This window comes from Zalophus californianus, chromosome 4 (genome assembly GCF_009762305.2).
Source record: "Zalophus californianus isolate mZalCal1 chromosome 4, mZalCal1.pri.v2, whole genome shotgun sequence".
Taxonomy (NCBI): domain Eukaryota; kingdom Metazoa; phylum Chordata; class Mammalia; order Carnivora; family Otariidae; genus Zalophus; species Zalophus californianus.
In genome coordinates this window covers 16,348,957-16,361,814 of record NC_045598.1, presented here as the reverse complement: position 1 = coordinate 16,361,814, position 12,858 = coordinate 16,348,957, and positions in this window count along the sequence as shown.

Here is a 12,858-nt window from a genome sequence, read left to right as displayed (position 1 = left end):
CCAGTCCTGCCCCTTGCCGGGTTTGCTCTGACGTGCCCATCTCCCCACTAGACGGGAAGGAAGCTACCTGAGGGGAGAGAAGCTCACGTGCAGGGCCTCTCTTGGGTATGGCTGGGTTAAGGCCTGTTTGTTAGGGGGAAGCTGATGAGGAAGGGGGTGAGTAGTGAGAAAGGCCAGAGCTGGGGTCGCCTCCACTTGGCAACCCTGTCTCCCCATCCCATCAAACCCACGACTCTTGCCCAGATGGGGTACTAGCCTCCTTCGTGGCCAAGCCCTCCCTCACCCCACAGAAGCCAAGCTCTCTTTCTGAAACACGAACCTGCAGCTGCCCCATCCCGCCGGCCCCACCCCTCCAAGCCCTCCCAGTACCGTCAGGAGCAAACCAAGCTCCCGGGCGGGCAGTGTGGAGGCCCGGGACGCAGCCCCATCTGCTTCTCGCTGCTGCCCTGCCGTGCACAAATACCACCCCTTTCCCACGATGCCCTCATATATTCCCTCACTTCTCTAGAAGCACCTCCAGGTCAGGGATGCTTCTTTCCAGCCAACCATCCCTCAGCCCTTCAACTGGCCCCCAGTAAGCGCTCAGAATTAGTCGAATTGATTGCCCCGGGAGATCTGAATTCTGGCCCCAGTCTTGTCCCACTAATTTGTTCAGATGCATCCCTACCCTACCCCCGAGCCTCAGTTTCTCCATTTGTACAAGGAAGGATATGAACAGCATGCTCTTTGGGTGGCTCAGATGCTGGGGAACTTTCTCCCTCTCTCTTTCTCTCTCTCATACCCCTATGCCCAGGCAGTGCGCACACATACACACACACACTCTCTCTCTCTCTCTCTCTCTCTCTCTCTCTGTCTGTCTCTCTCTCTCTCTCACGGACATGCTCTGTCCCACGCACACTCTCTCAAATACTCTCACACACTCACATGCTCTCACACATACAGTCTCACACTCACACACACTCACATACTTTCACACACTCACACTCTCTCACATCTACACACTCACACATCCACACAGTCTCACACACACTCTCTCAGACACTCTCTCATGCACACGCACACACACTCTCTCTCACACTCTCACATACTTCCTCATGCTCTCTCACACGCTCATACACTCACATGCTCACTCGCACACTCTCTCCTCTCTCACACACACACACACACACACACACACACGCATGCAGAGCCCATGCCAACCTCTCCCCAGGACACCGAGTATCTCCGTGGATTGAATTACCAACATTTCATCAGTGGGAGGAAAGGAGGCGGGGCAGGGGAAGGAACTGTGAATTCCGCACACCAAGCCTGTCCCCGAAAGGCCTGGACCAAATGCCACAGCGTGTCTGTGCCCATCTGCCCCTGGGGTGGGGAAGAGGGTGGAGGTACAGACAGGGAGAGGTTCCCCAAAACTGGAATGACAAAGAAAAGACACCAAATGACTCTCACACAGATACACACACTTTCTTCACAGACACTACCACACCCTCCACATTCACACATGTGCACACACATGCTTAAACACACGTTTGTATCCTACATACACATTTACCCACATACACGAGCCTCTTTCACTCAGTCAACAAATAGCCACTGATCCATTCTGCTATGAAAACCTCGCTCTCCATCTCTCACTCTTTTGTGAAACACAACCTCACACTTGGTCGCACCCTTACACACACACACGCACACGTTGCCCACACAGACTCACACATCCCAAGGCTTAAGCTATAGGCTCCCTCCAAGACCCCGCGGGGGCCCAGCAATGTGTTCACGTGATGGTCAAAGCCAAAAAGAGGTAGGGAAAGCCAGGAAGCTAATTAATAAAAATATTCTGATATTTTCTGGATTTGGTAATGTTTGTGGTATCTGTCAGCTTTAAAAACTATTGTAATTTGTTGTGGTTTCTTTTCTCATTTTACAGCCTTTAGTATTCATAATTTTGTGTTATTTTTCACAAAGGAAGTCCCCAAAACTGCATACATTTTTGGCCACACCAGGCCTGATCCTGCCCCGGTGAACCCCTAGGTGTTCAAACAATCACACTCACCCTCTCTCATATCCACAGTGCCACACACGTATCCACATCCCCACATACTCTTTTGAGTCAAAGCCAGTGCCACACACACCCTGGACACACTCAAGTCTCTCGCATCTGCCTTCTCATTCCCACTTCAGACAGGTGGACACCCCAGGGCACCTGCAGCCCACCTGGCCTCTGGTCAGACCCCATCACTCCATCCCTCCCAGGCTCCTGCCCCGATCTGCGGACATTTGGCAGTCCCTGGACCACCCCCAGCACTCACTGAAGCACACGACTAGTCCCCAAGATGCCGACCACCCACACACCCTGACTCTGCCCCACACCACCATGTGCCCACTGCCACCTCAGCCGGAAACTGCCAAAACCCACAGAACATTCTGGAATTTTCTTGGAGCCCTCCTCATTGCCCAAAGGCAGCTGGTATTGATAACAGGACATGAGAATTAGAATTATACAGTCTTTCCTGGGTTCACATCCTGACTCTTAACACCTGCTCTATGCTCACAGGTAAGTGAGTAAACCTTCCAGAGCCTCAGTTTCCCCATCTGTAAAATGGAAGTAATAATCACACCGCATAGGCATGTTGTGAGGATTAACTAAGCAAACACAAGCAAAGCACAGAGCAAGAACCCAGTGCCTGGTAGTAGTCATTCTGTTTTCCTCTCGTGACTGTAGGAAGGCGGGATGGGAGCCCTGTCCCCTCTGGACGGGCCCCTCCTCCATCAGTCGGCCATTCCACACCACCCCCCAGCCTGTTGCCTCAGCTACATCACCCTCTCGGCCACCCGAGCATTGGGATCACCAGCGCACCTGCTTCCAAGGGCTCTAATTTCCTGTAAGTGTAAGAATTCAGGTCAGACACGGCCCGCAGGCTGGGGCCCCCCTCCCGGCGGAAACCCATAAATAGCCCGGCTCAGGCTGCTGGCCCGGGCACGAGACTTTCTCCCCTCACTCACCATCAGGCTGGGCCTCAGCACAGCCCTGTGAGGCCTGTACGCTGATTGCCACTTACGCATGGGGAAACTGAGACCGTAGGGAGGAATCTGAGTTTGAGATCCTGACCTGCCGTGCACTAGAAGCAACTGCCTTTAAGATATGCCCTTCCCACCTCCACGCCCCGCCCAGCTAAATGTCCTTCTGTCCAGTCCCCAACTGGCCACTGACTTACGCCTGAAATCCATCTATCAGTGTACCTTTCCTGTCAGGGGCCAGAGAGAAAATATATTCAGGGCTCGAGGGCCAGACAGTGTTGCCCTGATGCAACCGTAGAGGGAGCCACAGACAATATGTAAAAGAACGGACATGGGTGGTGCCGGTGACATGTTCTTAGAAAACCAGGCGACAGGCCAGAGCAGCCTGGCTTGCCCACCCTCACGTTGGGGTGCCAGGCCCCCCATCACACTGTGCAGAAATCCAGTCTAGAAGCCCAGCTCGTGGGAGTCCCAAGGGCCCTAAGAGTTAGGTCTCAGCTCTGCACTGGCCAGAGGATGAAATCCAGGCCCCAAGAGGACACGGCTTGCCCTTCCCACACCTTCCTCAACATCACGGGTTCATTCTTCAAGCGGAAGACACCTGCTGGCTCCTCTCTCGGTTCCCTTGCTCTGGGGATCTGGAAGGAGCTGGGCCCTTGTCTGTCTCTCATGCGGGACCAGGGTGGGGGAAGGGGCTCCTGAGCACCAGGATTTGACATGGGGCCATTTCAGGGTCTCCAGGGCCCAGTTCGGGGTTTAAGGAGAATGTGTAGAATGGGGCACCAAACCCTGGCTCTAGCCCTAGCCTAGGTTTCTCAGCTTTGGGGTCACTGACATTTGGGGCCAGATAATTCACTTGTGGGGGGTATCCTGTTCATCGTAGGAAGTTTAGCAACAGGCTTTTACCATCTAGGTGCCCACAGAATAGCGCAAACACACACACACACACACTTGTAACCACCCAAAATGCCTCCAGACATTGTACCCACCATACACCCAGTTGAGGGTCAGTGCCCTAAGCCAAGGTGAGGGCAAAAGCACACCCCAGCGAGAGGGTCTCTCCTCTCCCCAACTCTGCCCGCACAGCTGGGAAAGCTGCACCCGCCCCCTGGAGCCTCAGTCTCCACAGCCTGGGATGGGTCCGTGCGATCAGCGGCAGCTCCGGCTGGAGTGGGCGGGGGGGGGGGGGGAGGGGAGGAATGTGGCCACAGCTGCAGGGTCCAAAAGTGCCGAGGAGACACGAAGACATTTCTCTGTGAGTCAGGAGCCAGGAATGTGTCGCCCAGGGTGGCCATGAGCCAGAGCCCCCCATACGCCCCACCCCGTCCACCCTCCAAAGCATCCGCCTTTAATTAGAACAGAAAAGGTGGCAGGTGCCAGGTCTCCAAGCCCGTTAAGGACCCAGTAAAGGCCGAGAGTGCCAGGGAGGGGGCGCTGGGCGGGCGGCATCCCGAGGAGGAGAAGGATGGTGGGTGCAGAGGTGGGAACTGCTGGATTCCGACTCCAGCTCCGTCCTGCTCCAGCCCTGGCCATGCCACCCCAGGCTGGTCACTTTGGCCCTCTGACCTGCATGGCCTTCCTTTCAAAATTTTTTTTTTTTATCTTTATTTGGTTGGGGTGTTTTTTTCTTTTTTTTTTTTTAAAGATTTTATTTATTTATTTGAGAGAGAGAGAGAGAGCACGAGAGGGGAGAGGGTCAGAGGGAGAAGCAGACCCCCCGCTGAGCAGGGAGCCCGACGTGGGACTCGATCCCGGGACTCCGGGATCATGATCTGAGCCGAAGGCAGTCGCTTAACCAACTGAGCCACCCAGGCGCCCGGGGTGTTTTTTTCTTTCAATTTTGCTATCACGAAGCCTAACACACCACAAGCTAGAAACTGTGAGGCGAAGACTCCGCCCTCCCCCTCTCTGTGAGGCAACAGGGTGGCTAGCTGCCCGAGAGCCCGCTGGGGGCCACAGTTTTCATACCTGTGGGGATCATGCACGTGTCACCCCTCCATCTGTTCCTGCTTTTGGACAGACGGGCAAGCCCATCCTCCCAGCCCCCCACCGCCCCCCACTCCCCTGCCCAGGGCTGGGCCAGCAACACCTCGACTTCCCCAGAGCGTCTCACTCAGGAGCCCACCGCCTTGGCTCCTTGTCCCCATCTTATTTCCCCAGGCTCCTACCTGGACCCTCACTTAGCACAGCTTCAAGGGCCACACCTCCTCGGGGAAGCCTATCTGGATGGCTCACTTGCCACACGAGTCAAGTAGGAACTGCCGGCAGCATCTCCGAGGGCCCTTGCCCTCAGCTGGGACACCGTCCCCAAGCCCAGCGCCAAGCCAGGCCCTTCGCAAACGGGGCCTCCTATAATCCCCACATCATGAGGCAGGAACGACTCTCCCCCTCTTCCAGACGTGGACGCTGGGGCTTGGAAAGGTGGAGTGACTTGCTCACAGTTCTTGCATTTCTCGCAGTGCCAGGAGGCCCAATCCAGAGGTTTCAAAAGTTCACACTCGCTATAGGAACTTCTGATTGTTTTATATCATTCATTCGCATTATAAATATTCCTTACAGCTGGGTCCGAGGTTGCCCACCCACACTTCAAACCCTTTGTGAAGCCCAGTAGACTACATTTAAAGAAACGATAGATAAGTGACAGGATAAGAATGATAGGCTGTCAGGGGCACCTGCGTGGCTCAGCAGGTTGAGCATCCGACCCTTGGTTTCAGCTCAGGTCCTGATGTCAGGGTCATGAGATCGAGCCCCGCGGCGGGCTATGCACTGGGCGGAGCTTGTTTAAGATTCTCTCTCCCTCTCCCTCTGCCCCTTCCACACCTTCCCCCCTCAAAAAAAAAAAAAGAATGATACACAGTAAGTTAAAACAGCACTCCTGTGCATACACACACTTGAAATAATGTGGCCCCAGGACATGCTGGGCTCGGCAGCCCCCTGCATCACCTCCCACTTCTCGGGGTCTCAGTGTCGCTGAAAGAAATGCAAGTGTTTCTCCGCGTGGGTCTGCCCCACACCGCAGGACCAAGAATCGTATCTTCAGTCGGCTTCTTACACCCAGCCCCACAGCCAGCTCCTCAGGGATGGGTAAGTGGGGATTTTTCATTCTCAAAAACTCTGGAACAAAGGGAAAGGCAGCTGTGGGCACCCCCTGAACCGAGTCCCAGGCCACAAGACAGGAGGGCTGCCGCCGTGGGAGGCCCTGGGGGTCTTGGTTCTGAGGAGCCTCAGCTGACAAGTCCCTCCTCCCCCCCCGTCGGTCGCCCCCATCTCCCCCCTGCACGCTCCCATGAACGTCAGGTCTGCACGCCACTGTCCGCCGTGGAGCTCGTTTAATGCAGCAGTGTCGCCTCCCTCTTACAGATGAAGAAGTAGGGGTTCCAGAAGGGTCATGCAGGTCATGTGCCGGGGGCATGGGACTTGGGTCGGGTGGGCAACCTCGGACCTTCTCCCACATGCCACCACCCCAGACGTCACCCAGGCCAGACCCACTCTCACCTTCCCCCCAGAGGCCCTGGCTCCACAACATTCAGTGAGAGATTGTGTGCCCACCCAAGGGTCCAGACCACCCCAGGAAGGCAGCCAGCACCCCCTGCCCCGGAAGGCTATCAGGGAGGGGCAGGAGCCCAGCCATCCTCAGGGCCTCCCATGTACACGTTAACCCTCATTCTGCTCCTCTGGCAGACGTGACCCCAAAACAGCAGCTCAGCAGCTGCTAGGTGGGTCCTGGCAGAAAAGCCAGAGCGGGCAGGGTATGAGCCACTCTCCTGGCCGCCGCTCAGCACCAGGATGGGCCAGCCCTTAGGGCCCACCTGTGCCAGTTGTGACTTCCAGAAACCAACTGGCCTCTGCTAACGCTCCTATTCCCGCCCCCCGCCCCGGCCACTCCCCAGGGCTCTCCGCTCCCACGGGCTGTGCTCTGGAGGCGAACACGCCTTCTGGACCATGTAGTGACAGTAATAACCCCAAGGACACTACCTCCAGGGACCCAGGGAGCTCCCTTTCTCTAGTCTCCGCTACCGAATCGTCCCTCCCTAAAACCCAGCATGTTTGAATCTTTTTACTCTTAGTCTTAGAAAGTTAGAATTCTTCCTTTAATCTTAAAATATTTGAACCATCCCCCCTTGTCCCTAGAACCTTAGAGCATGAGGTTTTCCTTCTTCGTTGCCAAGATGATGGAAGCCCAGAGCTGGATAGGACCTGAGATCTCCAAATAATATGAAGCCCAGAGAGAGAGAGCGATTTGCCCAAGGTCACACAGTGAGATGGTGGCAGAGTTGGGACAAGGACCCAGGCGTGTGGTTTCTCTGTCCATGCACGGGGCTCTAGAGCCTCCAGCCCCCTGAACAAGGAGAACTTCCTCTAGGGACCCCTGCTCTGCCTGCCAAAGCTTTCCAGCGAGCTCCAGGAGGCCGTTCCCACTCCCTGCCCTTGTCCCGACCCTCTGGAATGGCCCACGGGCCAGGGCCTACCTCCTAAGCCTGCAGCGGGGGCAGGAGACACCCCTTCCCCCAGTCATGGTGCCTGGGCCTCCGGTGCCACCCCCAAAATAGCCCAGCTCTCCGGCCCACAGATCAGGTTGCAGCCTCCCTGTCCAGATGGGGCGCCTGGCAGGACGGGAAGCACCCCCCCCCGCCCCCGCACGGCTTCCACCTGCTCCCCTCTCTCGTGTCAGCGCTTGGGCCCAGCCTTAAATCATGGCTTCCCTCCAGAGGACCAGCATTTTCTGGAGGCTGTGGGGACCTGAGTGATGGGCACGTTGTCTAGAGAGAGGGGAAGGGGGCAGAGGGGCTGTTTGACTACGGGCAGCAGGAGAAATGGAGGTGGGGGCGCTCCCGAGAGAACATGATTTAGAAGTTCTTTTGCTGCCATGGGTCTGCTCTGTGGTCTCCAGAGAGCCAGTTGTCCTCTCTGAGCCTCGGTTTCCCCATCTGTAACATGGGGAAAGTGCTTGGAGCTGTGAGATAGCAGTGAACAGACCAAAGGCCCCGTCTTCAAGAAGTCCACAGTCCATGATCAGCCAACTCTCGCCCAGGCAGTCAGGTTCCAGAGCCCGTGTGTGTAGCCCAGGCAACAACATGCCAATGGGAACTGGGGAGCGGGAGGAGCAGGGGTGGTGCTATTTTATTTAGAATGGTCCAAGAAAGATGTTCTGAGGATCTGAACAGATATCCCCACCCTGGACTAGGGAGGTGGGAATTCTGGGTGGGACCAGGGGAACCTTCCCCCAAACCAGCGCTGTAGGAGTAATTTCTTCTGTTGCAAGCCTGAGCTGGCTTCCCATTTCCCAGAGACTTAGCAGTGCCTGGCCCTGCTATTCAGGGAACCCAGCTAGAAGGAGGCTGGAGAGGTCCAGGTCCAAAGGACTAGAAAGCCCAGGAGTCCTGACTGTCCCTGAGGCCCAGGAAGTAGTTGGAGTCCCAGGTGACTTCTCACCTGGGGCCTGGGAAGTGAGCAGGGGGCCACATCGTGAAGGCCACTAGCCTGGAGGACACCCCTGCATTACAGGGCTGAGACCCCAGAGCTTCAGGGGTGTGCAGGTGTCTGTGGTGGGTGGGATCTGTGAAGGTCCCATGGTGAAGAGCTTCTTCCCTCCACGGGCCTCACCTGCACTACTCCAGGGGCGTGAGTGAGGTAATAATACCCCAAATGCACAGTCACTGCCCCATTCAACCCTGCAAGGTTACGGATACGGAAATTCAGACTCGGGGAAGCAAAATGACTTGCCCAAGTTCACACATCTGGGAAACAGTAGAAGTGACTGTCTGAGTCCAAAATTTACATGCTTTATTTTTTAGGGAGAAAAAAGACAAATGCAATTTTAAAAAATCTCATACTGGGGGTTTTTCTTGTTGTTAACGTATTGGCTTATTTAACCTCTTTTTTATTTGAAGATTTTCCTTTTTTAAAAAAAGATTTTATTTATTTATTTGAGAAAGAGAGCACAAGAGTGAGAGAAGGGGAAGACGGAGAAGGAGAAGCAGGCTCCCCACTGAGCAGGGAGCCCGATGCAGAGCTCAATCCCAGGACCCTGGGATCCTGACCTGAGCCGAAGGCCGACACTTAACCAACTGAGCCACCCAGGTGCCCTATTTGAAGATTTTCTTATCTGCTTTTTCCGAAACACAAAATAACATGCATTTGGGGACAAGTGACCCGGCATCATACCAGATGCATGAAGGCAAGTTAGCCATCTCTTCCCCACCCCTGATGTTAGCAGCCTGTGAGACTCCATCCACACCTTTCTCTAGCCCCAAGCACTCTCAGCTCCACCTGCCTACCAGATGGGTCTTTCCCTCTTCAGTAAGGAAACATATCCTAAGAGCTGTCTGTGTACCAAGTTGTTGTGAGTACTGGGCAGGCTCACAGCAAAATCCCACCTTCCTGGAAGCTGCGAGGACAAATGCATGAATAGAAAAGCACTTGCTGGTCAGCTCCACAAGGACGGGACATTTATGTCTGTTTGTTCACTGATGTACCCCAGGCACCTAAGTGGGTTCTGGCACACAGTAGGCGGTCAATAAATATTTGTTGAATGAATGAGTTCGCTGAGACGGAGAACCCAGAATATGAGTCAGTTTAGGGGGAGTGGATATTGAACTTGAGATTCCCAAGGGCCATCGAAGGGATAGAGTGGTCAGATATCTGCAATGTTGCATGTCAAAATCTGGAGCTTGGCAAAGAAGCGGAGCAGGGAGAAGCGTCTGGCTCCAACTCAGCATCCTCGCTTACATGCAACCCCTGAACCAGAGCTGTCCCCTCTCTCATGCCCCGCACCCCCCTTCCCAGGGAACCGAGAGGGGGCTCTGAGTGCTGCCCCTCCCCGTGGAGCCCCTCCAGCTCCAGGCTGGCCAGCCCTGCCTCCCTCCCTCTCCTAAGCTGCCCCAACAAAAGCTGCTCTTGTAGGAGCCAAGACCATCGTAATTAAAAAGGAAACATAATAAAGCTTCACTCTGATGCCAAATCCCCATCCCTAGAGCAGATGCCTGGGCCGGTCCTCATGGCTCTTCTGTGAACGCCCCCCTCCCAAGTGAAGGCCACTCCCGCCCTGCCCCGCCCAGCCGCGACCCTCCCTCCCCTCCCTTCCCGCACCCCGACCCCTGGTGGGCCTAGCTCCCTGGCTGCAAGGGCCCAGCTTCCTCTTTTCACAGATAGGGAACTGAGGCCCCAAGAGGCCTCCTGACTCTCTCTGCTCAGCATCTGCCCAGCGACTGTCCTCTTTCCTGGGCTCCACACCCCAGAGCAGGGGACCCAGATGGACAAAAAAAGAGCTCAAATCATGGAGCCCTTCTCACACAGCCAAACCCAAAGGGACCTCAGCAATTGGGTGCCACCCACCCCTGGAGGGCCAGGATGCTCAGGTCACACAGCCGGAGGAGGAACGCCTGGGACCAAACCCCCGTGGCTGGCTTGTCCAGAGCACAGAAGCAGGGGGCCAGGCTCCAGGCACTGTCATCAGATCTCTGGCTGAAGAAGAGGGCTAGAGAGGAGGGGAGCTTCCAGCCCTCTTCCTGTGGCTGGAGTCAGGACTCCCACAGAAGGATATGAGAATGTCCAGGGGCTTCCAGAGCTATAGGGCAGGCCTCCCCACACTAGCAGCAGTGGAGGGTGGACCATGCGCTTTCAGTGAAGACAATCCGGCATCATCCCTTCTGAACTCCCCAAAGCTAAGGAGTCCTTGCAAGGCCCAGCTCGGCATCTTCCCCCACATCCGCCCACCCCAGCCACCTTGGCCATCTGAGGGGCCCGGATACGGAGGTCGCAGCCACCTGGCCCTTTGGTCTCATCCCACGGGGTCCAGGGGGGCCATCATCCTTGGGGCCACAGCTGGGAACAGCCCGTGGCAAGACTGTACCGCTTGCTGAGGGTATCTGGGGGTCTTGACCCCCTTCCTCCCTCCCCCTGGCCCCCATCTGCCTCACGTCCTGCCACGCCTAACACCCACACACAGGTGATCACGGCCAGCAAGGAGACACCATAGTCTTCAAGTGACCAGGGAATGGGCTCCCTCCCCCACGGTGCGATGTTAGGGGATCTCTGGGGGCTGGTGCACCTCCGCTGTGCACATATGAGGACATCAGATAGGCGCCTGCCTGAGGTGTAGCCATCGGTAGGTTTGCAGGGAGGCAGCCTCTGTCCAGCATAACAGTTTAATTATTAAGACGAAACCACCACTGTTCATTTGCATTTACTCCAAGAGCTCTATTTTCCATTTATGCCCCCCTTCCTTCTGAGGAAAACACTCTCCTTATCCCCATTTTAGAGAAAAGAAAACTGCCCAAGGTCACAGAGCAGTGAGTGGGGGAGTCTGGAATCAGAGTTGGGTGTATCTGAGCTCGGCCCCCGCAAGGGTTATACAAATGTCTGACGACCCGCGTGTCTGAGCCAAGCTGGTGTCACTAATCCGGCTCTTTGTACCGTTGACCCCTTCAGAACTAAGTATGCGCAGAGGGGCAGGGACAGAGATGCTAGTCACCTACCCATTCTCTTTACGTCAGCCCACTCCACGAACCCCAGAAAGTGTGTGCACCTGTGTGCTCAGGGAAGTGCAGGCCTGGTCAGGAACCCGGAGCCCACTCCCACCTCTTCCCATGGTCCAGCCCCCTTGGCCAGAAGGAGTGAGGAGGGGACACCCCTGGGCACCCAGGGCCAGGAGAAGCCAGGAGGGAGGCAGCATGGGCCCCACCCACTCCCGCCCCCACCCCCGAAGGAGCCAGCCAGGGCGGGTAGGGATTAGATAGATAATGCCTCTTGTCCGAACAAGGGATTGATGCAAAGGGGGTGCAAGAGTGGGGGCGGGGGGGGGGGGGCAGTTCAGATTTCTCCTGGGGTGAAAACCGAGCCCCCCGGGAGGAGGTGCCCCACCTGCCAGGCCCTAATCCCTGTCGTTCTCACCAAAACCCCAAAGAAGTGGCTGTTCATAGGCAGCAGATTCCTGGGATTCATTAATTCAGGATTTGCAAGAGGGATGGCCTAGGGTTCCTCCTGCAGGGCAGCAGCCTGAGCAGGGCAGGTGGGTGCTGCCGGGGGCAGGGGGGCACCCTGGGAGCCATGGGGAAGGGTGCCGGGCCTGAAGCTTCAGGCCTTTCTGGCAGAGCTGGGGCCCCCTGGGCTGTGGGGTGAGAGGTGTGCATCAGGCAGCCCAAGGGCACGGAGTCCACTCCCACCCTCGCCCACCCCGGCGCTTTCTCTTCTGCCAGTTCCCAGCCACTGAACTCACTCTCTTCGCTTTACAAACTGTGATTTCCACCTGGGAAAGAGCACAAGTCTTAAATGGACAGTTTGATGAGTTTTGACAAGTCTCTATAGGCAGGTAACCACCATGATGAAGATGTGGAACATTTTCAACCCGCCCGGAAGGTTCTCGTCCATGCTCCCAGCTGGCACCCACAGATCTGCCTCCTGTGTCTGAGGCCTGGGCTCTGCTGTTTGGGCTCAGCCGGGTCTGTAGATTCACCCTCGTGGTTGCATGAGATGCTGGGTTTCCGTGGAAGAGCTCACCTGAACAGAGGGTTCCCTGGCTAAAATCGGCCTGCAAACCCTGGGATCTTCCCAGGCCCGAGGATTCTGGGCTCCTCTATGTCCAATCCTGTGGATTCACCCCCTGGATTTTTTCAAATCCTCGACCCACTTCCGTCCTCACTCCAGGTCCATGTCAACCCCTCTCCTGCCACAGCCACCCCTGACCTACCCCACCCCCGCCAGGAACCCCCACTGCTCACCCCACCCCTGCCTCAGCTCTCCACTCTTCTGTCCCAGAGCAGCTTCTCAAATGCATGTTACTCTCCCTTCTAGACTCCTCAGTGTCTCTCCACGGCCCCCAGAAGGTCCACACCTCTTTACCCT